Source organism: Erythrolamprus reginae, chromosome Z (genome assembly GCF_031021105.1).
Source record: "Erythrolamprus reginae isolate rEryReg1 chromosome Z, rEryReg1.hap1, whole genome shotgun sequence".
Classification (NCBI taxonomy): domain Eukaryota; kingdom Metazoa; phylum Chordata; class Lepidosauria; order Squamata; family Dipsadidae; genus Erythrolamprus; species Erythrolamprus reginae.
In genome coordinates, this window is record NC_091963.1 from 124573487 (window position 1) to 124599320 (window position 25834).

Genomic DNA, 25834 nt, shown 5'->3' on the forward strand with positions numbered 1-25834 from the left:
AAACTATTAGGAGTAGGCTCACGGGCTTGCCGTTTCTCTCCAAGACCCATGGGTTTTCTGATTCCTCCAGGGATTTTTGCATCCGGAAAATGCTAGAAAGGTGGGTTAGAGAGCAACCCGGGCCCTCAGTAGACTGCAGACAGACACTGACTTTGCAACAGCTCTCCAACATTAACAGAACTTGGAGTAGGCTGTGTGCTTCTGTCTTTGAAGCCCGCCTTTTTCAGGCAGTGGCTAGTGTGATGTTTTTTTGGTCTCTCCGGGTTAGTGAGGCTTTGGCGTCCTCCTGCGGAGACGGGTCACTTCGTGCCTTACAGTTTTCGGACCTCTGGTTCAAAGGCACCAGTATCTCTCTTTTGGTAAGGCAGTCTAAAACAGACCAATTAGGTAGGGGGTCTAGGGTAGTCTTAGCAGCTGCCGCTGACATGTCTGTCTGTCCAGTGGCTGCCCTTTCCTTGTTTTGTAATCTGGGAGGAACAGGACAGGGGTATCTTTTTAGCCATCAGGATAGCTCTCCACTCACTCAGTATCAATTTTGGGCGATTATGACCAGGGCATTGGTTGCAATTGGCCTTGACCCTGCCTGGTATGGGATGCACTTGTTCCGTATAGGATCTGCCACTAGAGCAGCAGTTTCTGGCTTCGCAGTTTCTCGAATCCGGGAGATTGGTCACTCAAGGTCCGTGGCCTATTTGTCTTATGTTTGGTCTGCTGGTTCGGATGAACATGACTCCACACACGTTTAACCTTTCTCTGCCCTCTTCTAGATAGCCCTCGTGGGGCGAAACTGACATTGTTGCTGTGCCGCCACAGTATGATGTTTTGGGCTGGCTTTGGGCCATTGGGTCAACATCACCTGGCTCGGATGAAGAGGCCTGCAGTGGGAGGGGCTCCTCCCTTTGCTCCTGGGCGGGCGCTGCACCCAGGTGGTTGGTCTTGCACCTTGGGGGCAATGACCTTTGTGTTCTAGGTGGCCTGGCAGTGATCTGTCAGGTCCGTGAGGACCTACGGGCTCTTTGTCTTGCTTGGCCAGCCACGCAAGTTGTCTGGTCCGAAATCCTTCCCCGGATTTTCTGGAGGGACGCCATCTCCCCAAGGGTCATTCATAGGGTCAGGCCTAAGGTCAATAAGGCCATTGGCAAGTTGGTTAGAGACTTGGGTGGGGTAGTTATTTCCCATCCCACTATTACAATTTGATCCGCCATGTCTTTATCGTGCTGACGGTGTTCACCTGTCAGAACAGGGGGACACCATCTTTTTACAGGACCTGCAGAGGGTCCTGCATGAGCTGGCGCAGGTAGGGGGAGTCAGGGGGCCAAGATAGAGATCTGCCCCCCCCTCCTTGGCAGGTTAGGGGCAGAAATTGGGAGGTGCTAGCAACTGCGTGATCTCCGTTGGGCATCTTTGGGGATGATTGGCAGACTCTCTCCAAGGGCTCATGGTGGCTTTTAAACCAGCATGAGCAATTGGGGAGAAGTTGCCTCTGCATCTCGCCCATTTCAATTGCCTTTCAGGGATTGGATGGCGAGACCTCCCATATGTGTTGCATGGCTGGGATCCAGGTGAGGGCGTGGTCCCCTTCACCTGGATCAGCATGGAGCTATGCCCTGAGTTGCCCAGGAAGTTTTTGTTACATCATTTGCGCCCCAAATGTTTTACTTGACCTCTGCTGGTCCCATTTTTGTTTTGAATTAAATAAGTTTAATTAATAAAAAATGACCCAGTTTAAATCCAGCTCTGTGTCCGCGTTGTTACTCCGCTTCCGCTGCAATGCACTTTCTGCCATACATCCAACCATAGCTTTTGTACATTAGAACATTACACATGTATTCAGATGTACTTCCCTAGTTTGCACGTGACTGTTAGAGCCAGGAGATGTCATGGGTTGAGTGAAATGTGGTGAAACTCACTTAACAATTCTGTTGCTTAGCAACTAAAATTTTGGGCTTAATTGTGATCATAAGTCAAGGACTATCTCTGTCTTCTTCTCATAGCAGCCTTGTCCTAGTAAACTCCTTCTCCTTTCTTGCAATTTTCCTCTCTGTTAGAAGCACCAAAATAATCCAAACAATGTAATGTTTCCTACTGCAGCAGGAGGGTGAACTACATGATCTCCCTCCCTCCCTCCCTTTCTCCTATTTCTTCCTTCCTTCCTTCCTTTCTATTTCTTTCTTTGTCTCCCTTTCTGCCTCTCTCTCCCCTCTTTTTCTTTCATCTCCAGTCATAGTCATTAAAAATCATAGGAGCCTAAATTTGTTAAACCTTCTCTTCCACACCATTTCATAAGTTAAATTATTACCAGCTAGAAAACACTTTTGGTTAACCAGGGGGAAACATATTTCATGGTGGTGGGGAATAAGCTACTGTAAAAAGTGAAATAACCAGATCTTACAAATTCTGGTGCTACACTGGGAAGGAAGTCTCTGCCCTCTTAAATGGGAAGAGATGGTTATAAAGGAAGCTCAGCTCAGAAATGGATAGACCAAGGCTCAACTATCCTCCTGTTTGCCAGCAGTCTGCCCAGGGTTACTCCTCAAACCTAAGCATTATAGTGCAGGAACTCCCTGTCGAGATTAGAAGAACCTTTACCTTTGCAAGGCGCTCAGCCCGTGAGGAGTGAGCCAGGACCTTCCGGAGGTGATGGTTATTGAAGTACAGACAGAGCATGTTCGAATGAACAAATTACTTTTTATTAGAAAAGTATAAAAATAAGAAATGTCTAAAGAGACACAAGATGGCACATCTCATAGCTAGAGAAGATGAACCGTAATGGAGATCTCTGAGGTTTAGAGACCGCCTTCTTCATCAAGAAGAGAGGATGTGAGCAAACAGGTTACATCACACAGGAGGAGCTACATTACTAGACAGAGTTAACTATCTAACTACTGGATGTTTCTCAATGTCTTTGGGGGCTGGCAATTTCCAGCGCGACACCCCTTCTTTGTCAGTCATCAGAGACATAAGGGACATCAGGACATCAAGTCATCAATTCACTTGAGGCACATTTTGTTGGTGAGGTATTCATGTTGATCAGCTGGCAATGGCTTATTCAGCAAGTCAGCGATCTGCTCAGTAGTGGATACATACTGAATTTTCACGAATCCTTCTTTCACCTTCTGTCTGGTATTTTGATACCGGATGTGAATGTGCCGTGAGCGAGCTCCAACAAATTCAGCTTCAGCAATGAATGCAACTGAAATATTATCCTCCATAATAACAATTGGTGTCATAGGACTTTCCCAAATACTATCAATGAGAGGAAAAAGAGACATTAATGCATTACAGCAATCAGAAACACATGCATATCAGATTCAGTTGAAGAGCAAGAAATAAACTTCTGCTGCCTAACTTTCCAAAAGAAAGGACAACCATTTAAAAACATGATATAACCAGAAGTACTTTTTCGTGTTTCTGTGTCACTTGCCCAGTCAGCATCTGCATAACAAATCACTTCAGGGTAGTCAACATGATCCGGCTCGAGGTGCAGCTTCTTGCCCTTTGTGAGCTTCATGTATTTGAGCAGCTTCTTTATGCAAGACCAGTGAAACGTGGTTGCTCTGCCAACGTATCTGGACAGTAGATTCACACTCAGTGAAATGTCAGGTCTTGTCCAGCTGCTGATGTACAATAGCGATCCAATCACTGACCGGTACAATGTTTTGTTCTCAAAATCAGGATACTCTTCTTGGGTTAACCTGTAAAAGTCAGTTTGCATAGGAGAACGACAAGTATGCGTATCAGACATGTTACAATTTTGCAAAAGCTGGTCAACCTTACTTTCTTGTGAAAGAGAGAACCCCTTCTCAGTTTTCTCAAACTGAACACCTAGATAATCATTGATATGCCCTAGGCTTTTTAAGGTGAAATGTTTTTCAAGGCCCTTAGCAAAAGTTTGACTAGTGCTTTCATTTAGACCCACATAAACAATATCATCAACATAAACAAGAACAATTTCATAAGTCTTACCTTGCCCTTTTGTGAACACGCATTCATCAGATTCGGACTTAATAAAGCCCATTGAATTTAGCTTTTGGGATAATAACTTGTACCACATAAGAGCACTTTGCTTGAGGCCGTATAAAGACTTGCTGAGAGACCAGACCTCACCTTCTCGGTCCTGGAATCCGGGAGCACCCTTGACGTAGATCTCTTCATTCACATCAGCGTTCAAATAGGCAGTCTCTACATCGAACTGAAAAACCTCTAAGTCCAAAGCAACAGCAGTGATTAGGGCAATCTTGACACTCTCATTTCTGACTGTGGGTGAATATGTGTCAGTGTAGTCATCTGGATAAACTTGAGAGAATCCTTGAGCTACAAGTCTAGCTTTGTACAGCTTTTCTTCATTAGGTTTTTGTTTGACCTTATACACCCAGCGTGTGCCAATGACTTTCTTCTTGTTAGGAGGCTCCACCTTTTGGAACACTTTGAGTTTCTTTAAACAGTCCAGTTCGCGTTCCATAGCCTCATGCCATTTTTCTTGTTCAGAGTCAGGCAAAAGTTTGATCTGGTGAAAATGATCAGGTGGAAGTGTAAGATTGTTACACATGAAAAGATAAGGAGATTCAGATACTTGCTGTGTAAATCTCTTTGGAGGAGTTCCTTTAGTAGTCCTCTTTGAACGTCTTGGAACGCTGGTCCATCCTTCATCATCATCTCCGCCTTCAAGTTCATCACCAGAGGTTTCCTCTGCGACTGTTGAAGGCTGTTCATCATCTGGAACATCAGGAATATCTGGCACAGCTCCCTGGTCATCAGGTATCGCCACACCTTCCTTAGGAAAATAAACTGAAGTATCATTACTATGTATACTGGACCATTTTGTGTCTTCCTCAAATTTGGCTGAATTAGAAATGTAAACTCTGTGATGAGAGTCAGCAAATTTGTGGTACTTGGAGACTTCATCAAAGCCGATGAATCTCATTCTTTCTGACACAGGACCTCCTTTTCTTCTCTGTTCAAGTGGAATGTTAACAGTGGCATAACAACCAAAAATGTAGATATTTTGAATATCAGGCTTCTTGCCATGAAGCAAGTAATAAGGAGTGTCTTGTATGACGCTACTCCATGTTCTGTTAACAATGTAATTAGCATACCTTAGTGCTTCGCCCCAGTACGAAAAGTCCACGTTTGCATCCTCAATGAGACAACGAAACATTGTCTGCAAAATCCCGTTCCTGCGTTCGCACACACCATTGTGGGCCGGAGTCCCGGGTGATGAGGTTTGCTGGCGGATTCCATTTCTGGCCATCCATCCTTGGAACTCTTGTGACATAAATTCGCCTCCACGATCACTTTGAATCCGCTTGATCCAGACGTCGTGTTGGGTGAGTATCTCTGCAGCAAAGCCTTTAAAAGCCTCAAACGCCTTTGATTTTTGTTTTAAAAGAAAAACATAGCCAAATCGTGAGTAACTGTCAACTACAGTTAAGAAATACTTACGTTTACCAACAGTAGGCCGAAATGGACCGACGACGTCGGTATGGACCAATTCAAAAATGCGTGTACACAATCGGACAGCAACCTTTGGTACTGGAGAATGCTTAGACTTGGCTGAGTTACAAATTTTGCAATCTAAGTAAACTTTGCAAGCCCCATCAATTTTGAAACCATCAACAAATTCAGACATCTTTGCTAAGACGGGGTAAGAAGCATGCCCCAAGCGACGATGCCATCTGTGAATGCACCTGGAATGAAAAGATTTGTTTGTTAATACATGTTTAACATTTGTAACAGCATTAGGAACCTCAGGAGTCTCATTGGCTTTAGGAGCCTTTGAACTAGCGGTGGCACCAGGGTTTCTCTCTGGACCTGTGCTAACGCCCTTTGGAACGCTTATACTTACACCACCTTTGCTCGGAGGTTTAGGTTGCAAATAAAAAACACCTTTGATGGGAATGGCAGTAGCAAGAAGTTTGCCATCCTTGATAATGTTAGTATCTGTAAGTTCAAAGTTTATTACAACTTTTAATTCTTCTCTCAGGCAATATCCACTAAGGATGTTGTTCTTGGCAGTTGGAACGTAGAAAACATTTGAGATGAGGGAGTCCAGTTCTTTGACGAAGACTTTTCCTTTTCCTTCCATCTTGGAACGTAGATCACCAACTCCGAATACTTCCTTGACATCTGTCTGGTGTAGCTCAGTGAAGGATTCCTTCCGGTACACGATATGTGCCGCTGCTCCGCTGTCTAGGGTCCATAACTCACGAATGTCGTAGAGTGGACTCTTTTCAGGAACAATGCTGAGGTGGATGGTACCAACATAAGTAGGTTTCTCATCTTTTGAGTCTTTGGGAGTTGACTTTGCAGCTCCAGAACTCTTTCCTCTGGATCCTTTCTTCTGTGCTCCTTTAGGCTGAGTTGGATAAGGTGGATGATCAGTTTCGCCAGATTTCACACTTTGCACATCAGGAGACTTGCGAGTGTCATCCTTCTTAAAAGGTTTCTGGCGTGGGTACTTTGGAGTACTTGTTTTCTGCTGACCACCCTTGGCCAAGTTAGGCTTAAATGCTGCTGACATAGGTCTAAGGCCAGTGTTTAGCAACTCTGCTTCTTCAGTTAGCATGTTACAGAGTCTTTGAGCAGTCTTCTGGGCCAGTGGGAGTATACAGAACTTGTAAATAACTTCCTTCCATTCAGGACCAAGGGAAGTTATAATAGCCGCATTTACTTGATTGTCATCATAGCGGTATCCTCTTTCTTCTAAATCTTTATGCATAGTCAAGAGTTTAGATAAGTGTGGTGCAAGTTCACCCCCAGTTGGAAGTTTAGTGTTATTAAACTTGGCTATCAGTATGTAGTTGCCTTCATCTGATACTGGCCTAAACATGCCGTCTATTGACTCTAATATCTGAGCAGAAGTAATGTCACGTGTGTCATATCTTATTGACAATTATGAGTCCATGCTCATAAGAATGAGTAGCTTGGCTTTTATGTCAGCTTCCCTTTCTTCTGCAGTCCAGCGCCTTACTGGGGGATTATGAGCGATCCCATCTATGTCATGAGCCAGTAGGTGCAAATTTATTCTGTGAAGCCACTTCCTATAATTGTGTCCATTAGGTAACAGCACAAACTCACCTTTCAGAGCAGAAGAGGTGATTGTTTGCCTCGTTGGTGCAGTCATATGAACTGCTTGGAGCGGCTGGAGTTGAGCTCCAACCCCTCCTGGCAAACCTTGTGGCTGTCCCATCCGGGGAAGTTGCGCTTGCATCTGTGGAATAAAGACTGGAGGTCTCTGCGGTGAAACAGAAGTACCTGTAATAAATGGAACTGGGTCTTTCTGCATTTGTGCTGCCATATCAGCTTGGGAAAACCCCTGTCGAGTTTCAGGTAATGCCTTTTCCTTTTGGGCATTCCATCCACTAGTGGCTGCTGTTGCGTAACTTGCTGCAGTGGGGGGGGGAATTCGCCCCCCTTCTGTGGCTTGTTTCAAAAGACAAAAGTTCTGGCTTTTTTACTCTGGGGAATGTATCTCCCCCTTGTTCGCTTGGAATTTCCTCTATGTTAGATAGAGCAGGGGGGAAGAAATGCGTGACCACTGGAGAATGGCTAATGTGTGCATGCCTATCTTCGGGTGGATAGGAGGAATGGATTCCTTCTCTATCTCCCTTTGGAGAATGAGCATACGTGGCATCTCTCAGGGAAACTGCCTCCATCTTTTCTGTGATTAGTTTAAGCTGGAGTTTCTTCAAAGATCTTAATTCAGTCCTGGCATCATCAGCCTTTTTTAGATAACTGAAATAGATTTCTTGCTGCTCACTATTTTTCATAGTAGGTAAATTATCAAGGTGAAGACAGTCTGATTCTAACGCGTGAATTTCCTTCTCATCCTTTTCAATGAGTTCCTCAATTTTCTGCAGATTTAGGGATGTACCTTTTATTCTAGCAGAAGTGAGAGAGCTCAAATCATCTAGATGTTTTGTTTTGGCTGATGCCTTTACATGCAAAACAGATGATTGAGATGGGAATAGAGTTAAAGTTTTGTCCTCAACCTCTTCATCATCACTAGGGTTAATTGAAATACTGCCGGAGGGGCCCCCTTGGGCAGATTTACATTCTTCCTCCTGAATCCCAACATCATCAATCATGTAAGAGAGACTTACAGTTTGGTGGATGTCGTCAGCTTTAGAGGCTTCCTTCTCAGAATGCAAAGACATGATTGGATTCCTTTTACTATCCGTAGCACGAATAGTCTCTTTGAGCTCGGCAAGCTGCTGGCTTGAGAGAGAATCTATGTATGATTGTGTAAGAGGATTGCGCTTTTTCTTAGCTGGCATCTCGAGAAATCGCTAGTGAGCTTACGGGGTGTAAGCGGAGTCTGTTTCTTCAATAATAACCGTCGCTCTGTCTACCATGTCGAGATTAGAAGAACCTTTACCTTTGCAAGGCGCTCAGCCCGTGAGGAGTGAGCCAGGACCTTCCGGAGGTGATGGTTATTGAAGTACAGACAGAGCATGTTCGAATGAACAAATTACTTTTTATTAGAAAAGTATAAAAATAAGAAATGTCTAAAGAGACACAAGATGGCACATCTCATAGCTAGAGAAGATGAACCGTAATGGAGATCTCTGAGGTTTAGAGACCGCCTTCTTCATCAAGAAGAGAGGATGTGAGTAAACAGGTTACATCACACAGGAGGAGCTACATTACTAGACAGAGTTAACTATCTAACTACTGGATGTTTCTCAATGTCTTTGGGGGCTGGCAATTTCCAGCGCGACACTCCCTCCCTTCAAGCTCATCCTCCTACAGCTGTCTTTTCCTTTCCTTCTCCAAATTTTGCCTCAAGCTGGTTCCCCTGCTTGGTATTTTCCCACCTTCACCCATTGGGGAAAGAGAGAGTGAGAGAACTCTACAGTAAAAGTGCCTAGGTGAAGTGGATTTGGTTTCCTGCTAGCCACTGAGCTGGAACAGCTGCATAAGAGAGCCCCCTCCTTCATTTCTCTGAGGCAAGATCTCTGTCTCTCATTTTTTCCCTTCCCCTCTTTCATTCATCTGACTCTGTCATTCTGTGTCTCATCCTTCCCTCTCTCTCTCTTTCTCCCTCCCACCTTCCTCTCCCCCGTGTCCCAACCCCCTCCCCAGAGAATAACTGTAAGGAAATGCAGCCACATTCTTTCTCTCTCTAGAAAGATACAAAAATAATACACTGGCTGGGAAGTGTCTTCCATTTTACTTTGGCTTCCTCCATGCCTGCATGTTTGCTGCATTTGGACTAAACTTAACATGGAGAAAAGTGGCTTTTTGTTTTCTATACTTGCCCCTTTTTCCATCCAACAAGGGGAAACCTTTCTGCATGCTAAGTTTAAGTGTAAAGGCAGCAAGCATGCACGCACAGAGACAGTGAAGGTACAGGCTTTCCGGATGGGACAGGGTTGGGTTCTAACTTACCTTGCTGCAGCTTCCTCCCATGCCCCATAGCTGCACATATTTCTCATGAGCACTCATGAGTGCACAGTGCTAAAAACCTAGTTCCCGCGCAAGCACAGAAACAAAAATAAGCCAAATGGGTGGTCTGCAAAGTTGGCTGTGCTTGTTGGGATGGATTTAAAATAGGACTCTGGCAGGCAAGAACCAAAGTGAAAACAAATTTTATCTCATAAATAAAAATAAGTACATTGTGCCAACAGCACTTTATCAAGCAACTTCTAACGGAACATGGCTGCAAGCACACAAGAGAGTTAGATTAGAATGTGCCTGCTCACGTAGGCAGGCGGATATGACATATAGAAAAGGATAAAGATAAGGATTGTGGGAGTGATGTAAGAGGGGGTGTGATCAGAGAAAAGAAAAAAACACATTAACTCTTTAACTAAGGAAAGTCTCTGTTGGCTGGCAATACTCAGCGTGACACCCCTTCTTTGGCAGTCAACAGGGACATTGGTTCACATAAGGCACATTTTCTCGGAGAGGTATTCGTGTTGGTCAGCTGGCAGTGGTTTATTCAGCACGTCAGCGATCTGTTCATTTGTAGGCACATATTGTAATTTCACGAATCCTTGTTGCACATATTTTCTTGCATTCTTATATCTTAAGTCAATGTGCCGTGAACGAGCTCCCACATATTCAGCTTCAGCAATGAATTTTATTGAAATATTGTCCTCCATAATGACAATAGGTTTCATTGGATCCGCCCAGATACTAGTAATGAGAGCAGAAACATTGTTTAAATCATTGCAACAGTCAGAAACACATGCATATTCGGACTCAGTGGAGGAACAAGAAATAAATCTCTGCTTTCTAACTTTCCAATAAATTGGACAACCATTTAAAAACATTATAAACCCAGAAGTACTTTGACGAGTTTCAATGTCACTCGCCCAATCAGAATCTGCATAGCAAATCAATTCAGGATACTTGTTGTGTTCTGGTTCCAAGAACAACTTCATGTCCATCGTGTGCTTCATGTATCTGAGCAATCTCTTTATGCATGTCCAATGAAATATAGTCGCGTTGCCTATGTGTCGTGACAACAAATTCACACTAAGTGAAATGTCGGGTCTTGTCCAACTGCTAATGTATAACAGTGACCCAATGACTGAGTGATACAGTGTTTGGTCCTTAAACAAAGGACTGTTTTGGTATGTCAACTTGTAAAAGTCTGTCTGCATTGGAGACCGACATGGGCATGCATCAGCCATGTTGCATTGTTGCAAAAGTTGATCAATCTTGTTTGATTGTGAGAGGCTAAACCCCTTCTGAGTTTTCTGAATCTGAATTCCTAAGTAATCATGAATGTGTCCTAAGCTCTTCAGTGTGAAATGTTTTTCTAAACCCTTTGCAAAACTCTCACTCATACGTTGATTTGGACCAATGTACACAATATCATCAACATAAACAAGAACAATTTCATAAACATTACCTTGCCCTTTTGTAAACACGCATTGATCAGAGTCGGACTTAATAAAGCCCATTGAATTTAGTTTGTCAATTAGACATCTATGCCACATTAAACCAGATTGTTTCAATCCGTACAGACTCTTTTGCAGGCGCCAGACACATCCTTCCTGGTCCTGGAATCCGGGTGCGCCTTTCACGTAGATTTCTTCATCTAGATTGGCATTCAAATAGGCAGTTTCAACATCGAACTGGAAAACTTCTAGATTCAGGGCAGCGGCAGTTGTTAAGGCGATTTTGACACTTTCATTTCTGACAGTAGGTGAATAAGTATCGGTGTAATCATCAGGAAAAATCTGAGAGAAGCCTTGTGCTACTAATCTTGCTTTATATAGTTCCTAACCATTTGGCTTTCACTTAATTCTATAGACCCATCGTGTGCCAATAACTCTCTTGTGTTCTGGAGGGTCAACATATTTGTACACCTTCAATTTCTTTAAACTGTCAAGTTCAGCTTGCATGGCATCATACCATTTTTCTTGTTCAGGTTCAGGTAAATGTCTTATTTGATAAAAATTATCAGGAGGAAGTAAAACATTGTTGCAAATAACAGGAAACAGTTTTTGAGCTACTTGCGCTTGATATCTCTGAGGGGGAACTCCTTTTGTGGTTCTCTTGGAATGTCTTAGAACCGTGGTCCATTCATTTTGGTCATATCCATCTTCATTTGCATCGCTAGTAACATCATCTGCGACTGGTGAAGACTGTACATCAGGAACATCTGGAACAACTGGAACATCTGGAACAGTTATCTGAAAATCAGGTTGCGCTGTACCTTGGACATCTTTTGGAAAATAAACTGAGGTATCATTACTGTGTATTCTGGACCAATTTGTATCTTCCTCAAATTTTGCTGAATTGGAGATAACACCTCTGTAGTTAGAGTCAGTAAATTTGTAGTACTTGGAACTATCATCAAAACCTATAAATCTCAGTCTTTGTGCCACTGGACCACCCTTCCTTCTTTGAGCCAGTGGAATGTTAACCATGGCATACGAGCCAAAAATGTGAAGGTTTTGAATGTCAGTCTTCTTCCCATAAAACATTTAGTACGGAGTTTGTTTTAAAACACTGCTCCAAGTACGATTAACAAGGTAATTTGCATACCTCAGTGCTTCGCCCCAGTAAGCATTATCGAGATCAGCGTCTTCCAGGAGACAGCGATACGTGATCTGTAGAACACCTTGCCTTCGTTCAACAATCCCGTTGTGCTGAGGAGTGTAAGGGGCTGAAGCTTGGTGCCGTATTCCTTTGCGTCTCATCCAGTTCTGGAATCGCTGAGACATGAACTCACCACCACGATCACTTTGGATTCTTCTGATACGGACACCGAATTGATTGAAGACCTTTGCAGCAAAGTCTGTAAAGATCTGAAACGTCTCTGATTTCTGTTTCATTAGATACACAAAACCATATCGAGAAAAACTATCAACAATTGTTAAGAAATACTTATTGTTACCCCTAGTAGGCCGAAATGGACCGACAATGTCGGTATGAACCAAATCGAAAATGCGTGAAGACAAACGAAGGGCATGCTTAGCGATGGGGGCAGCCTTTGATTTAGATTTGTTACAAACAAAACAATCAAGATAAATGGGACAATTACTATCAACTTTGAAACCGTTCACACACTCGGGCATCTTGGATAAAACATCATATGAAGCATGGCCCAAGCGTCGATGCCAATGGTGGATGCACCTGGAATGAAAAGGTTTATTTTTTAGTACAGGTTTAGCATTTGAAACATTATGCGGAACACCTTGTGATTCATTGGCTTTATGAGCCTCTGATTTTATAATAGCAGCAGGTTTTCTCTCTGGGCCTGCACTTTCATGGTTTGGAACGCTCATACTTACATCTACCAATGAACGACAACTCGGCTTCAGGTAGAAAACACCACCAATCGGAATGGCATGTGCGACAACAGTTCCATTTCTAATGATGTGGATATCAGAGTTCAGTAGCATAGCTTTGTAGCCTAAGTCTTTGTTTAGGTGATGAAGGCTGAGTATGTTGCTTTCAGAATTTGGAATGTAGAGAACGCGTGGAATCGTCTGGTCCAGTTCATCTATGTAGATTGTTCCTTCTCCTTCGACTCGAGATACGTTTTTTGAAAAACCATACACCTCCTTAATGTCAGATTCACATAATTCCGTAAAGAGTTCTTTTTGGTGAGTAATGTGAAAAGCAGCTCCACTATCTATAGTCCATAAATGTTTTGTGTTGTACTCACAATTTAAGTCAGGAACATTTTTTTGAAGCACGGTATTAATTTTGATTGTGATTCGCTTCCGGAACCTCGTTGAGCTGACCTGTAGGTACTGGAACCCCTGCGTCTGCTGCCTCTGGAACCTCTTCCTCTGTGCTGGGCAGGATATTGAGAGCGTTGTGGATCAGCAGATTGAGAGCATTGGAAATCTGATCTTCTGGACTGGTTACTCCTTTGTTGGTAACCACGACTCGCTAGAGATCTAATAGTAGTGGATCTAGGTTTCCGCATGCGTTCCATGATGAGTTCTTCTTCGGTCAACATTTGGCAAACTCTGGATGTAGTACGCTGAGGTATGGGTATACTAAGGCACTTCGTGATAGCTTCTTTCCAGTCCTCATTTAGCGACGTGAGGATTGCCATAGTCAATTGTATGTGGTCAATATTTTATCCCCTTTTGATCAATTCCTTCTGCATCACCAAGAGCTTTGACAAGTGTGGAGCAATTTTCTCTCCGGGTTTTAATTTCGCATTTAAAAAATCAGTAAACAACAGGCATGTGCCCTCAGCAGAGATTGGGCGGTAAAGTTCATCAAGCGCGGTAATTAGGGCGTTTGCAGTATTGGCAAGAGAGAATCTGACAGATAAATCTGTAGCTAGAGACATGAGAATCAAAATGGTTGCTCTTCTGTCTAAGGCTCTTTCTTCTTGTGTCCAGGGTCTGTTTGGCGGGTTGAATACAATGTTGTCAACCCCTTCTGCAGCTAATATCAAAATGGTGATCTGGTGTAACCATGTCTTATAATTTCACCCGTTGTTTTGAAGTTGAGACTCACCTTGCAATGGTGACAAGGTAGAGAATTGTCTTGGAAATGCAGCTGGCATCTGTTGTTGCAATTGAGGGTGTGGTGCCAATAATGGCTGAGCCGGCTGAAGTGGGTTTTGCGCCAAGTACACGGGCATAACAGGAGCTTGAGACGGTTGTACCTGTGAGAATTGTACCCCTTGATCTGGTTGGGGTACTCGCTGAAAAAAATTCTGTTGAGGTACAAACCTTCCCTTGCTTGCAGAATAAAATCGTTCTGCTGAAGCTTCTTTGTTCATTTGAAAATCTAAAAAAGAATCTTTTTGGCGCAAATCAGCATTTTTCTGATCATCTAAACTTTTTGGTGACTTGTATTGCTTAAAACGGTCACTAGATGATGTTCCTGAGTTTTCTGGCAATAAAACAGCATTTTGATGCAGTTGCTTAATTTGGCCACCAGGTGGCGCATTTTGGATCTGGCTTGGAAATGAGCCAAATTCCTGAGGAAAAGTTAAACTGGGTGTTTTCTCAATCTGGCCACTGGGTGGTGCTGCACCTTGTTCCTTGAATACTAGGGAATACTTGACCTCATCAGACTGTCTCTGGACAGAGGCCATCTTTTTCGCCTTTAATGATTCATGTATTTTCCCTTCACAGTATTCTAATTGTGCACTTCTTATCTGGCTCAGTTTCTTTTGTTTGACCATAAGTTGAGAGCGCTAAAACTGGGCAAGATCTTGTTCAGACTGACTGAGATCTTTTGACTCTTTATCCAGTTTTAAATCTAATAAGCATTTTTGTATTGCAGCGATATCATGTTTTAAATCATCTGCTAAGGATTTAGTAATTTGGATATTTATGTCATCTGCTAAAGGGTTGCTCTCATATAAACTTGGCTTAGACATGAAGCTTTGTTGAAATTTAACTTTTTGCTTCGCTCCTAGCTGTTCCGGTAGACTAGGAATTACAGATATCTCTGCCTGGAATTGTGGGCTAATTGCCCTTGCTTCACCTATTTGATTTACGGGCTCAGTTAGTATAAGCAAATTAGAAGTTTCACTTATCTGTTCGATAGATGCCTGCTGAGTTGAAATATTACCTTGAGCGAGGCCCGGCAGATGTTCAGACGGGGTCGGCATGACGCTTTGAAGTTCAGAAGAAGGAAAATCAAAAGCTTGCTGCCGCCGTTTCTTAGCAGGCATATCAGCCTGAGTAGATTAAAAATAAGCAAACCATCCTCTGCTACCATGTTGGGATGGATTTAAAATAGGACTCCGGCAGGCAAGAACCAAAGTGAAAACACAAGAGAGTTAGATTAGAATGTGCCTGCTCACGTAGGCAGGCGGATATGACATATAGAAAAGGATAAAGATAAGGATTGTGGGAGTAATGTAAGAGGGGGTGTGATCAGAGAATAGAAAAAAACACATTAACTCTTTAACTAAGGAAAGTCTCTGTTGGTTGGCAATACTCAGCGTGACAGTGCTGGATTCTTTTCTTTTTATTTCTCCTTGCCCAACATACTTGTTATTGTTCTTGGTGATAAGGGAGATGGCGATGGTGAAGGAGATCCTTGTAGCGTAGCAGTCGGAGTTGTAGTCTGTTTTTTAGAGGTTTTTATGATAGTAGATGTGGTAGACATTTTAGATGATTTTCTGGGTCTTCTAAAGCCTGTAAAATTTAATTGTTTCCAAAATGGCATCAATTCAACAAATCTACAATGTCTAAAATTAGAAAGAGAAGGACTTGTATATATAGAATGGCTTGTATATGTAAAAGATATCTCCAAAATTATGCAATTTAATACTTTCAATATAGAAATGTGATATCAAACATATCAAACTATACAAATCAATTTATATAGTTGTTAATTATTATTAATAAAATATTCAAAAATATCAGTTCATTAAAAGATATAGAATACAATTTGATAAGAATTTAATAAAGAAGGGGGGAAATTCAATACTTAGACTTTAACTTCATTCATTTAAAATTCATTTTAAAACAAAGAAAAGAAAAGAAAAAAGAAACATGAAAAAAGAAAGGAAGGAAAAAAGAGAGATTATTTAATTCAGTCTAATTTAGTTCCAGATCTATTTATGTTTTAAAAATAGAGAAAATCATAAAAGGAAAGAATCATAAAAAGAAAGGCAAAGAGTAAAAATATGTTTGCAGTTTCTGTGTATGCAAAACCAATCCTAATATAACAGAAAAAACTTAATATCCAACTAAATGTAAAACAAATTATAGGGAGGAGTGGGGGGCACCAGACAAAGGGGAGGGAGAGAAAGGGTTTAGCAATTCATTTGTATTAGGAAAAAATAAAAGAAGCTAAAGGATAGGAAGGAAAAAAGAATACTTAAAGTCAGTTTTCAATTATATCTAAAAGGTATTTGAATTGTCCTTCTTGTAATTGGGGGAAAACAGTTCAGTCTTATTTTTTGTCTTGCTAAGTCAATGTCCAAATTAAGTAGGTTGGAAGTAAATCAATACCCAAATTTCATTTAATATTCCATATCCAAAGTTAAAATAACTAACGTGTCCTTATTGTTCCAAACAGAAGGAAAAAAAGGAGTAAGAAAATGACAGGTTTTAATCCAATTGAGTCAATTAAAAAATCCAAGTGGTTCAAATAGTAATCCAAATGCAAAAGAGCAGGTAAAATCCACAAAAGAAAAAAAAATCCCAAAAAGTTCTAGGCAAGTTTTATTTAATTTGACAAGGTTTTTCAACAGGAAAAGATAACAATAAAATAATCCAGGAAAAATAAAGTTGTAATCCAAACTGAAGTTGTATTAAGATAGTGGGGAAAAATAATCCTCCATCTTGAGTGTTATTTAACTGCTCCTAGGGCTGCAAGCACACCATGTAGGCTCCATTCCAAAAGTAAGTAATAAAAACAAAAAACCCAGTTGTTTTAGGCTTAGGAAATAAAGATCAATTTAAAAGAAATCTTATCCCCTCGGTTCCAGTATGTTAGGTGACCTTTCAGGAATAAAATTAAAAAGTAGATTTTGGGTAAATTCGAGCTGACGCTCTATTACAAAACTCTATGGTTATGTGAGCTGAGAAAAATAAAGTCCACTCACACTGGCAAGTTTCTTTGCTTCTTATTCTTCGCCTTAATTCAGTTTATTCTTTTTCTGTCTCAGTTTTATTTGTGGGAGTAAAAATTGCTTTACCCTCGTTCTTCTTTATGCTCTTTTTAGACTTCTTCTGTACTTTTTTCTTTATTCTTCCTCTTGTGTGGAGGTGCCGCTATGGCTGGGCGCCGGTGGTATCCAGCCCCGGATCTTTTCTCCTGGCACTGCAGGGTGATCCTACACGTAGGGGCAGTGGTGAATATCCCATCCAGTGCACAGGAGCCCCCTGTTCAAGATCGGACTCTCCGGGTCTGATCAGATTGCTGGGTCGCGACCACCAGGGCAAAAACGGAGGTCTGGTGACAGAGCTCCGTCTCCAGCCTCCCTGTGCAGCTCTCGGCCACCAGAAGCAGTCACAACATGAACTTTTTGAAGGACAGGTTAAAGGAAATATGGTTGCCTGGGCCCAAAGCTTTGGTTATACAATATTTTTTTCAGAATGGGATAAAATCTGGACCCAGAACTACAAACTAACTATAGCCACTAACTTTAGAGCAGACCTGGGCACTTCTGGTTGGGAACGGAGCTGCAGCGGGAGGTCCAGGATAGGGCCCGTTCCCCAATGCTTCCTTTCCCCCCCAAAGGTCGCCTCTCTCACCTCTATTGTTTATATTAACCTTGGAAGTTTTGTTGATTAAGATAAGGGCAAACAATAAAATCAAAGGGTTAAATATTGGAAAAGAAACTTACAAAGTACAAGCTTTTGCTGATGATGTGGCTTTTATAGTTGAAAATCCCATAATATCAATACCAAATTTAATAGAAATGATAGAAGAATACGGCGAAGTTGCAAGTTTAAAAATTAATAGAAATAAGACACAATTACTAACTAAAAATATGACAGAAACACAAATAAGACAATTAGAACAAGTGACCGATATGAAGATAGTTAAAAAAGTGAAATATTTAGGAATTTGGATTACAGTTAAAACAATTTGTTTAAAAAATGACAATCATTTGAAACTTATTGGTGAGATAAAAAAAGATTTAGAAATATGGAATAACTTACAACTATCCTTCTTAGGGGAATCTCAACAATCAAGATGAATATTTTACCTAAAGTAATATTTTTATTCCAGGTGATACCCATAAACCCAGGAGGGAACTTTTTAAAAGAATTAACAAAGATAGTTAAGAAATTTTTATGGCAAGGAAAAAAGGGGAGAATAAAATTAAGTGCATTAGAAGATATTAAAGAAAGAGAAGGTTTTGCATTACGTAATTGGAAGTTACATAGGCTGCAGCCCTATCCTGGATTAAAGATTGGATAACTTTAGAAAATAGAAGATTATTAAATTTGGAAGGTTATGATCTTATGCTTGGCTGGCACGCATTGATTTGGTATGATAAAGATAAAACACACTCTTACTTTAAAAAACATACAATGAGAAAATCCCTATTAGAGGTTTGGAAGGATATAAAGAAAGATAAATTCTTAACTATCCCTGATTGGATTTCTCCAATAGAAGCAGTTTGTCACCCTAACTTAATTCAAGAAAGGAAGATACTGAAATATAAAGAATTAATAGACGAACAAATGAAATTAAAATCATGACAAAAATTGCAAGAAGAGGGAATAATAATTGATTGGTGGCAATATGTACAGATCCATTCTAGGTATCAAAAAGATATTAAAACATACATATTTAGGAAGAGTAAAAATTATTTAGGGAATTTGTTAATTACTAATCAGAGAAAACTAATAGGGAAAGCATATAAATACATGATAAGCTATAAAAATATAGATCAGACATTAAAAGATAATATGATAAGTTGGTGTAAAAATATAGGAAAAGAAATTGATTTGGAAACCTGGGAAAAAGTTTGGATATATAACTGGAAAATAACTAGTTCAGTTTCATTGAAAGAAATCCAGATTAAGATGTTTTATAGGTGGCATTTACCACCCAATAGAATTGCTAAGATGTTCCCAAATATGTCCCCAAACTGTTGGAAATGTAAACGAGAAATAGGCTCCTATTATCATCAGTGGTGGACTTGCCATAAAGTTAAATTATATTGGAATAGAATAGAAAGATGGATAAAAGAAATCACGCTACATGAGATTAAGAAAACTCCAGAATTTTTCTTATTAGGTATAAAAAAACCAAAATTATAAAAAGGATATTTTTTACCTAATAACCCATATTTTGACAGCGGCAAGGATAGTTTATGCACAAAACTGGAAGGGAGAAGACATCCCTACAGAGGATGAAGTAATAAGGAATATTATAGAATGTGCTGAAATGGATATGATGACGAGACGGTTAAAAAATCAATCTGAATTTTATAATATTTGGGAAAATATTTATGTATGGTTAAATAAAAAATGTTAAATGAATTGAATACAAAGAAAAATGTATATAAATTGGATTTTTAAAAATCAATATTAAGGAAGGTTTAACTACATGGAAAAATTTTTTTTTAACTTAAATTACTGTATTGATTTTGCAAATTCTAGTGCTTTTCTTTTCTGTATTAGAAAGACTTTTATTGTAGCCCCTGTATATGTTAAATGTATGTTTGTCTTGTTCGTCATTTTATGAAAATTAATAAAAATATTTTTTAAAAAATAAAATAGAGCAGACCTGGGCAAGATGCAGCCCGAGGGCCAGATGTGGCCCGCCTGCTGTCTGTGACCGGCCCGCGGAGGTCAGTCCAACTTTTCTAGATAAAAAATGGGTGTTCATGATATAATATATAATTATATATATGTTGTGGTTAGCTTTGGCCCAGCTCCTGCCCCAAGGAATGTGCAGGTGGATATGGGGGAGACGTCCATATGCGCCAGGCCTGATTTGCTCCCGATGGAATCTGCCAATGAAGCCTCCTCTGATCAAGGAAGCATGAGTGACAGGGAAGAGGGGAGTTTGGCAGACAGCCCAGGAGATCAATCATCTGTATCATTCTTGGATTCTGAAAAAAGAATTAATGACACATTCACGCATGCGTAGAGTAATGCATAGGAGACAACAACTGAAGGATTATTACAAGAGAAAATGAGGCCACCTGTGGTTGGGTGGGGCTCCAGTAATTAGGGCTGCTGTTATAAATAGCAGCATGTGGGTTTGGCCATTGTGAAAGAGTATCTTATCGCAGTTCTTCAAGAATCGTGTGTTGCTGTTTCTGGACTTTGTTGATTTTTCACATCTTTGAAACCACAGCAGAGCAACGTCTGTGTGTGTGTGTGTCACTTCATTGGAGGAAGAAGGCGTGTGAAGTTTCTTCACAGCTGCTAGCTAAGTACTTAATGACTACTTAAGGGAAATTGTACAGACTACCCGGTTGTTTTGGGACGTGTGCTCTTTACAATACAAAAAGAGTGCTTAGTTTATTTTGAATTTTTTGATAAAGAACATTGTTTTGAATTTTCAAACATGTGTGTGTCTGCAATTTGTACCCTTGAATTTTCGGGAGGCTCCTACCAGAGAGCCCGGCAGAACAATATATATAATATAATATATATATAATTAACTCAATTCTACCCAATAATACACAGTATTAGGTAGAACTGAGTTAATTATATTAGTCTGACGCTCCAGGAGACAACATTATTCCGGGAGGCAAGCTCCAGGCTGCCCAGAGCGAAGAGAGCGTTTCTTTTCTCTGGGCGCTGGCAGAAGTTTATTCCCTCTTCACACGCCCAGAGAAAGGAAAATACTTCATTCACTCTGGACTGCCAAAGCCTCCTTAAGTACCACCGTAAGGCTCCACTGGCAGCCCAGAAAAGCCCGTGATGGCTGGGATTAAAGGGGGAATGGTAGGAAACTGGCCAGGCCTTCGTGTCACTCTCAAATTTTCTGGGAAATTTTTCCAGGTACGGGTTCTAAAGTAGAAAATGGTTCTTAATAACAGGCAAAAAAAATCTTGAACACCCGGTTCTTATCTAGAAAGGTTCTTAAGTACAGGCTTTCTTAGTTAGAGGTACCACTGTATATTAGTTTTAATTGGTTTGAATTGGTTTTAGTCTAATTTTAATTGATTTTAGCTCAGTTTTTTGGGGAAGTGGGTTTTTAAGGATGAATAATTGTTGAAGTGGATGGGAGTATGAATGAGTGGAATGGAAGGGCTAGCTTGCCTGGCGGTTTGGAGGTGGGAGGAGTGGGGGAGCCCACCTCTGGGTGGCAGAGGGCCAGAATATTCTGGTCTTGCTGGGGAGAGGCAGATATGGTGGGTGACATGGGGTAGGTCGTTCTCCGGGAACAAGAGTTCGCTGCTTGAAAGTAATCCCTTGTTCCAGTACCATGATCTCAGCCCAGGGTACTGATAACAGGCAAAATCCAGACCCTGGGCTGAGGCTGTTGCTACTTAAAGATTGGTTGTAAATAAAGCTCCCCTCATCCGGGATTTACTCCTGGATGAAGAGGCTGACCTGGCATGTGTGATTGAGATCTGGCTGGGCCCAGAGGGAGGAATTATTCTCTCTGAAATATACCCAGGTGGGTTTCAGGTATGGCACCAGCCATGACCCCAGGGAAAGAGGGGAGGAATGGTTATTATAGCCAAGAAGACCTTCAGCCTATGCAGATTTGCTTCTCCTGAGACAGCAGGTTTTGCGTCCCTTTTTATGAAGTTGATTCTAGAGGTTCAGATGGGCTTGTTGTTCATGTACCTGCCTCTGGGTGCATGTTAACAGACCTGCCTGCACTATTCAATGAGATACCTGGGCTGGCGGTGAAGTTCCCCAGATCTGCTGAGTTGGTGCTGGACTTCATGGCCACCAGGAAAACCATGGACCTGATCCAAGTACTTCAGGGTCCAACTCATGGGGGGCACACTCCTGACATGGTATTTCTCTCAGAACAGTTGAGTAGTGATCTGAAATTAAGGGGCTTAGATATCTTGCCTTTGTCATGGGCAAATCATTAAACATACATTAAACATACTACAATACAATATTATATTTGTATGACAAACAAACAAACAAACAAACAAATAAATAAAACAAATCAGTTTCTGCTACAACTTGACTTTAAGGCTCCAATCTTCCCCCACGGGGAGGCGGTAGCAATTAGGCAGTCCCTTGGTAATGCTTGGAATATGGTTGTGGCAAGGGCTCTAGATTAGATTGCGCCTTTGCAACCTCTCTGTGACAGTAGACCCTGGAGATATCCTTGTTTTACTGAGGAACTCTGGGAGATGAAATGCCAGAAGATATGTCTAGAGAAGCGTTGGACAAGAAGTAAATCTGAATCAGACCAAACACTTGTAAGTGTTCATCTTTAGATTTACCAAATGGTGCTCAGGGCAAGATGTGTGTATCATGTTGCCTTGATTGCACCTGCAGAATCTAGCACAGCAGTCTGTTTAGGGTGACTCGCTCCTCCTTAATCAGGGGGTCATTGACGGACCCTTTCAGGGTAGAGCTGAGGATTTTAACAAGATTTTTGCAGATAAAATCACTCATATCCAGATGGACCTTGACTCCAATTGGAATGCAGTGTTGACTGATGAGTCAATCAAGATGACAGGGGGCCATTTTGTTTCTGTTGTGTGCGAAGAGTTTGACCTGGTAATACCTGACAAATTGGACAAGATTATGGGAGCTGTGAGCTCCATCACCTGTTTGTTGGACCCGTTTCCCTCCTGGCTGGTTTCGGCCAGCAGGGAGGTGACATAAAGCTGTGTCCAGAAGATTGTGAATGCTTCCTTGAGGGAATGGTCCTTGTGCACCCCCTCCTCAAGAAGCCTTCTCTGGATCCAACAGTATTTTGTAACTATCATCCAGTCTCCAACCTTCCCTTTAGTGGTATTGCTCCAGCTGCAATGGTCGTTGGATGAAGCCAATTATCTGGGCCCTCAACAATCAGGATTCAAGCCTAGCTACAGCATGGAAACTGCTTTGGTCGCACTGATGGATGATCTCCGGTGGGTCCAGGATAGGGGTTTATCCTCTATACTAATGCTTCTTGACCTCTTAGCAGCTTTCAATTCCATCAACCATGGTATCCTTCTGTGCCAGCTGGGGAGCCTAGGAGTGGGAAGGACCGTTTTATGTTGGTTTGCCTCCTACCTCTCTGGTCGGTTGCAGTCAGTGTTTACAGGGGTCAGAGGTCGACTCCTAGGTCCTTCCCTTGTGGGGTTTCTCAGGGGGTCAATCCTCTTCCCCTCTTCTTTTATTTATTTTATTTCTTTTAAATAATTTAAATCCCTCTAGCTTTATATTCAATTTGTGGGTTTCATCCCAGGAAGTTTCTGTAATGGCAACAATATCACGTCTGCCCTCATTTACTTGAATTTCTAATTCACACTGTTTATTCCTCATATGCTGTGCATTGGTGTATAGACATTTGAGACCATTTTCGTTTGACCTTGTGTTTACTGTCTATATAAACTGTGTTGTGCCTGACTTTCCCTACTTTCTTACCACCTGTTTGATTGCACATGGAATGGCACTCATGATGGCCCATATGATGGCCCGTGTGCTGAACAATGGGGAAGCTTCAGAGGCCTTTTCTGTCACAAATGGCACCAAGGAAGGGTGTGTGTTGGCACCGACCTCATTCATCCTGATGCCTTCCAGAATTGTTCCTTAGGAGTTAGCCTGAGATACAGGACTGATGGGAAACTGTTCATCCTGCGAAGATTCCAGGATGTCACCAAGATAAAGGAAATTGTGCTCTGTGACTTCCTCTTTGCTGACAACTGTGCCCCGAATGCTGGATCAGAGCAGGAAATGCAAACCAGTGTGGATAAATTTGCAGCAGCATGTGACAACTTTGGTCTTCTTATCAACATAAAGAAGACCAAAGTGATGTATCAGCCAGATCCAAAAGCCAAATACCAAGAGCCCACCATCACAGTAAAGGGACAAAAGCTACAAGCAGTGGGCCAATTTACATCCCTTTGCTGCACCCTCTCCCATGTAGTGACAATTGACATTGAGGTCAACTGCAGAATCATCAAGACAAGCTCTGCATAATGACCAATGTTTAGAACCAATGTGGAATAAGCCTTGCTACAAAACGCAAAGTCTACCGAGCAATAGTGCTAAATACCCTGTTGTATGCCAGTGAGACTGTATACAGGAGACATCCAAGGCAATTGAACCACTTCCACATTACCTGCCTCTGTAGAATCCTGATGATCCAGTGACAGGATAAGGTGGCTGACACTGAGGTCCTATCCAGAGCTGGCCTGTCATCAATTCCCACCCTGCTGATGAAAGCCCAGACATGCTGAGCAGGCTATGTTGCTAGAATGCCAGACCATCGCATCCCAAAAGCCTCTATGGTGAACTATCTAAAGGAAAGCGATCGCATGGGGAACATGTTTATCCAGAAAATATGTGAATGTAATGCCAAGTAATTCAATCCATAGAGATGGATGCAAACCATCTCTATGTACAGTTTTTCATTGGATCATTTTCAGAAATCATAACTAATAGTAAGCACATACAATAAAAACTACAACTGGGTGGCTATAATGAAGCCATCTCAATAATTTGCCAGATCCCTAGGTCCCCAGGTCTGATGGCACAAACAAATTTTTAAGGACCATTGGAAATTCAGGAATGAGCCTCAGAAGAGAGGACATTCCACAATTGGGCACCACACATGTTAGTCTGCATTAATCTAATTAAGTTCCTATTTAATAGAGAAAAATGATCTGGGATAACTTTTACGGCAAAATTAAAATGTAGAACAGTGTTTTCCAAAGACACATATTTTACCTCAAAATCTTTACACTTCATAAAACTATGTGGTGATTTTGGTAATGTCTTATCAAGGACTATTATTCTTTCAATAATTCAGTTTTTGATGCATACAATCCCCAAAACTCACAAGTTTTAATTTATGATGTGCAATAAATTCTAATAAATATATTAACATTTAAACTTTTGAAAATCCTATTAATGCAACTATTAGATTTTCCATGCTGATAGGATGTTTTCTGTTTGACAGGCATTCTCCTAACAACACAAGATATCTGTAGTGCCCCAGGTAAGTTTTGCCCCATTATATTACCTTATAAGAGAAGTAGCTCTTTCTTCAAAATTCTTTTACACTTCACTGTTTTACATTTCACTTACCTTCACTTATCAATCAAAACTTCATATTTTTCCAGATCAAAGATACAAATATATCTTTTGAAGTTTTTTCCTTAAACCAGTTACTTCTTTGTTGACTTTTCTTTCTTAAGGAAACGAGGGACACACAGTTTCATCATTTCTTGGCTCTCCAGGCATTTGATATAAAGGGGATTAAGTGATACACATATTTTAATACAAAGATTGGAGTAAGTTTTAATTGCATTAAGACCAGGTATAATGAAATTCATGACTTTTATTATTTTTGTGTCACTAAAGTGCCAGTTTGTTGAAATCCAAATCTACTTTATGCATTGGTATCTTCTAAATAATGTTATTTTACTTTTTTGAAAGAGTGGGTGCAGCAGAGAACTAGAAGGCTCCTGCAATTAGAAGGAATTGAGCTAAGATTTGGATAGTAGGGTTATTTCTGGTACAACAAAGTCAAGGTTAATCTGGGTTTTAAAAAGATTAGAAAACAAATATAAGTTTTAAAAAGTTGCCTTTTTATCCAAACTGATAATTATTAGAAGATATTTCGGCAAAGAATTTGAATCAATCAAAACTCACATATAGTGTTGGGCGAACTGAACTCGCACAATTCGGGTCTGTACCGAATTTTGCGGTGTTCGGTATACCAAACCTGAATTTTTTTGAAAATCTGTACCGAAGTTCGGGGTTCAGTTCGGGCAACGTGACGAAGCGGCGGACCAATGGACAGCCTTCTTTTTACCTGAAGCCATGCAGTCTCC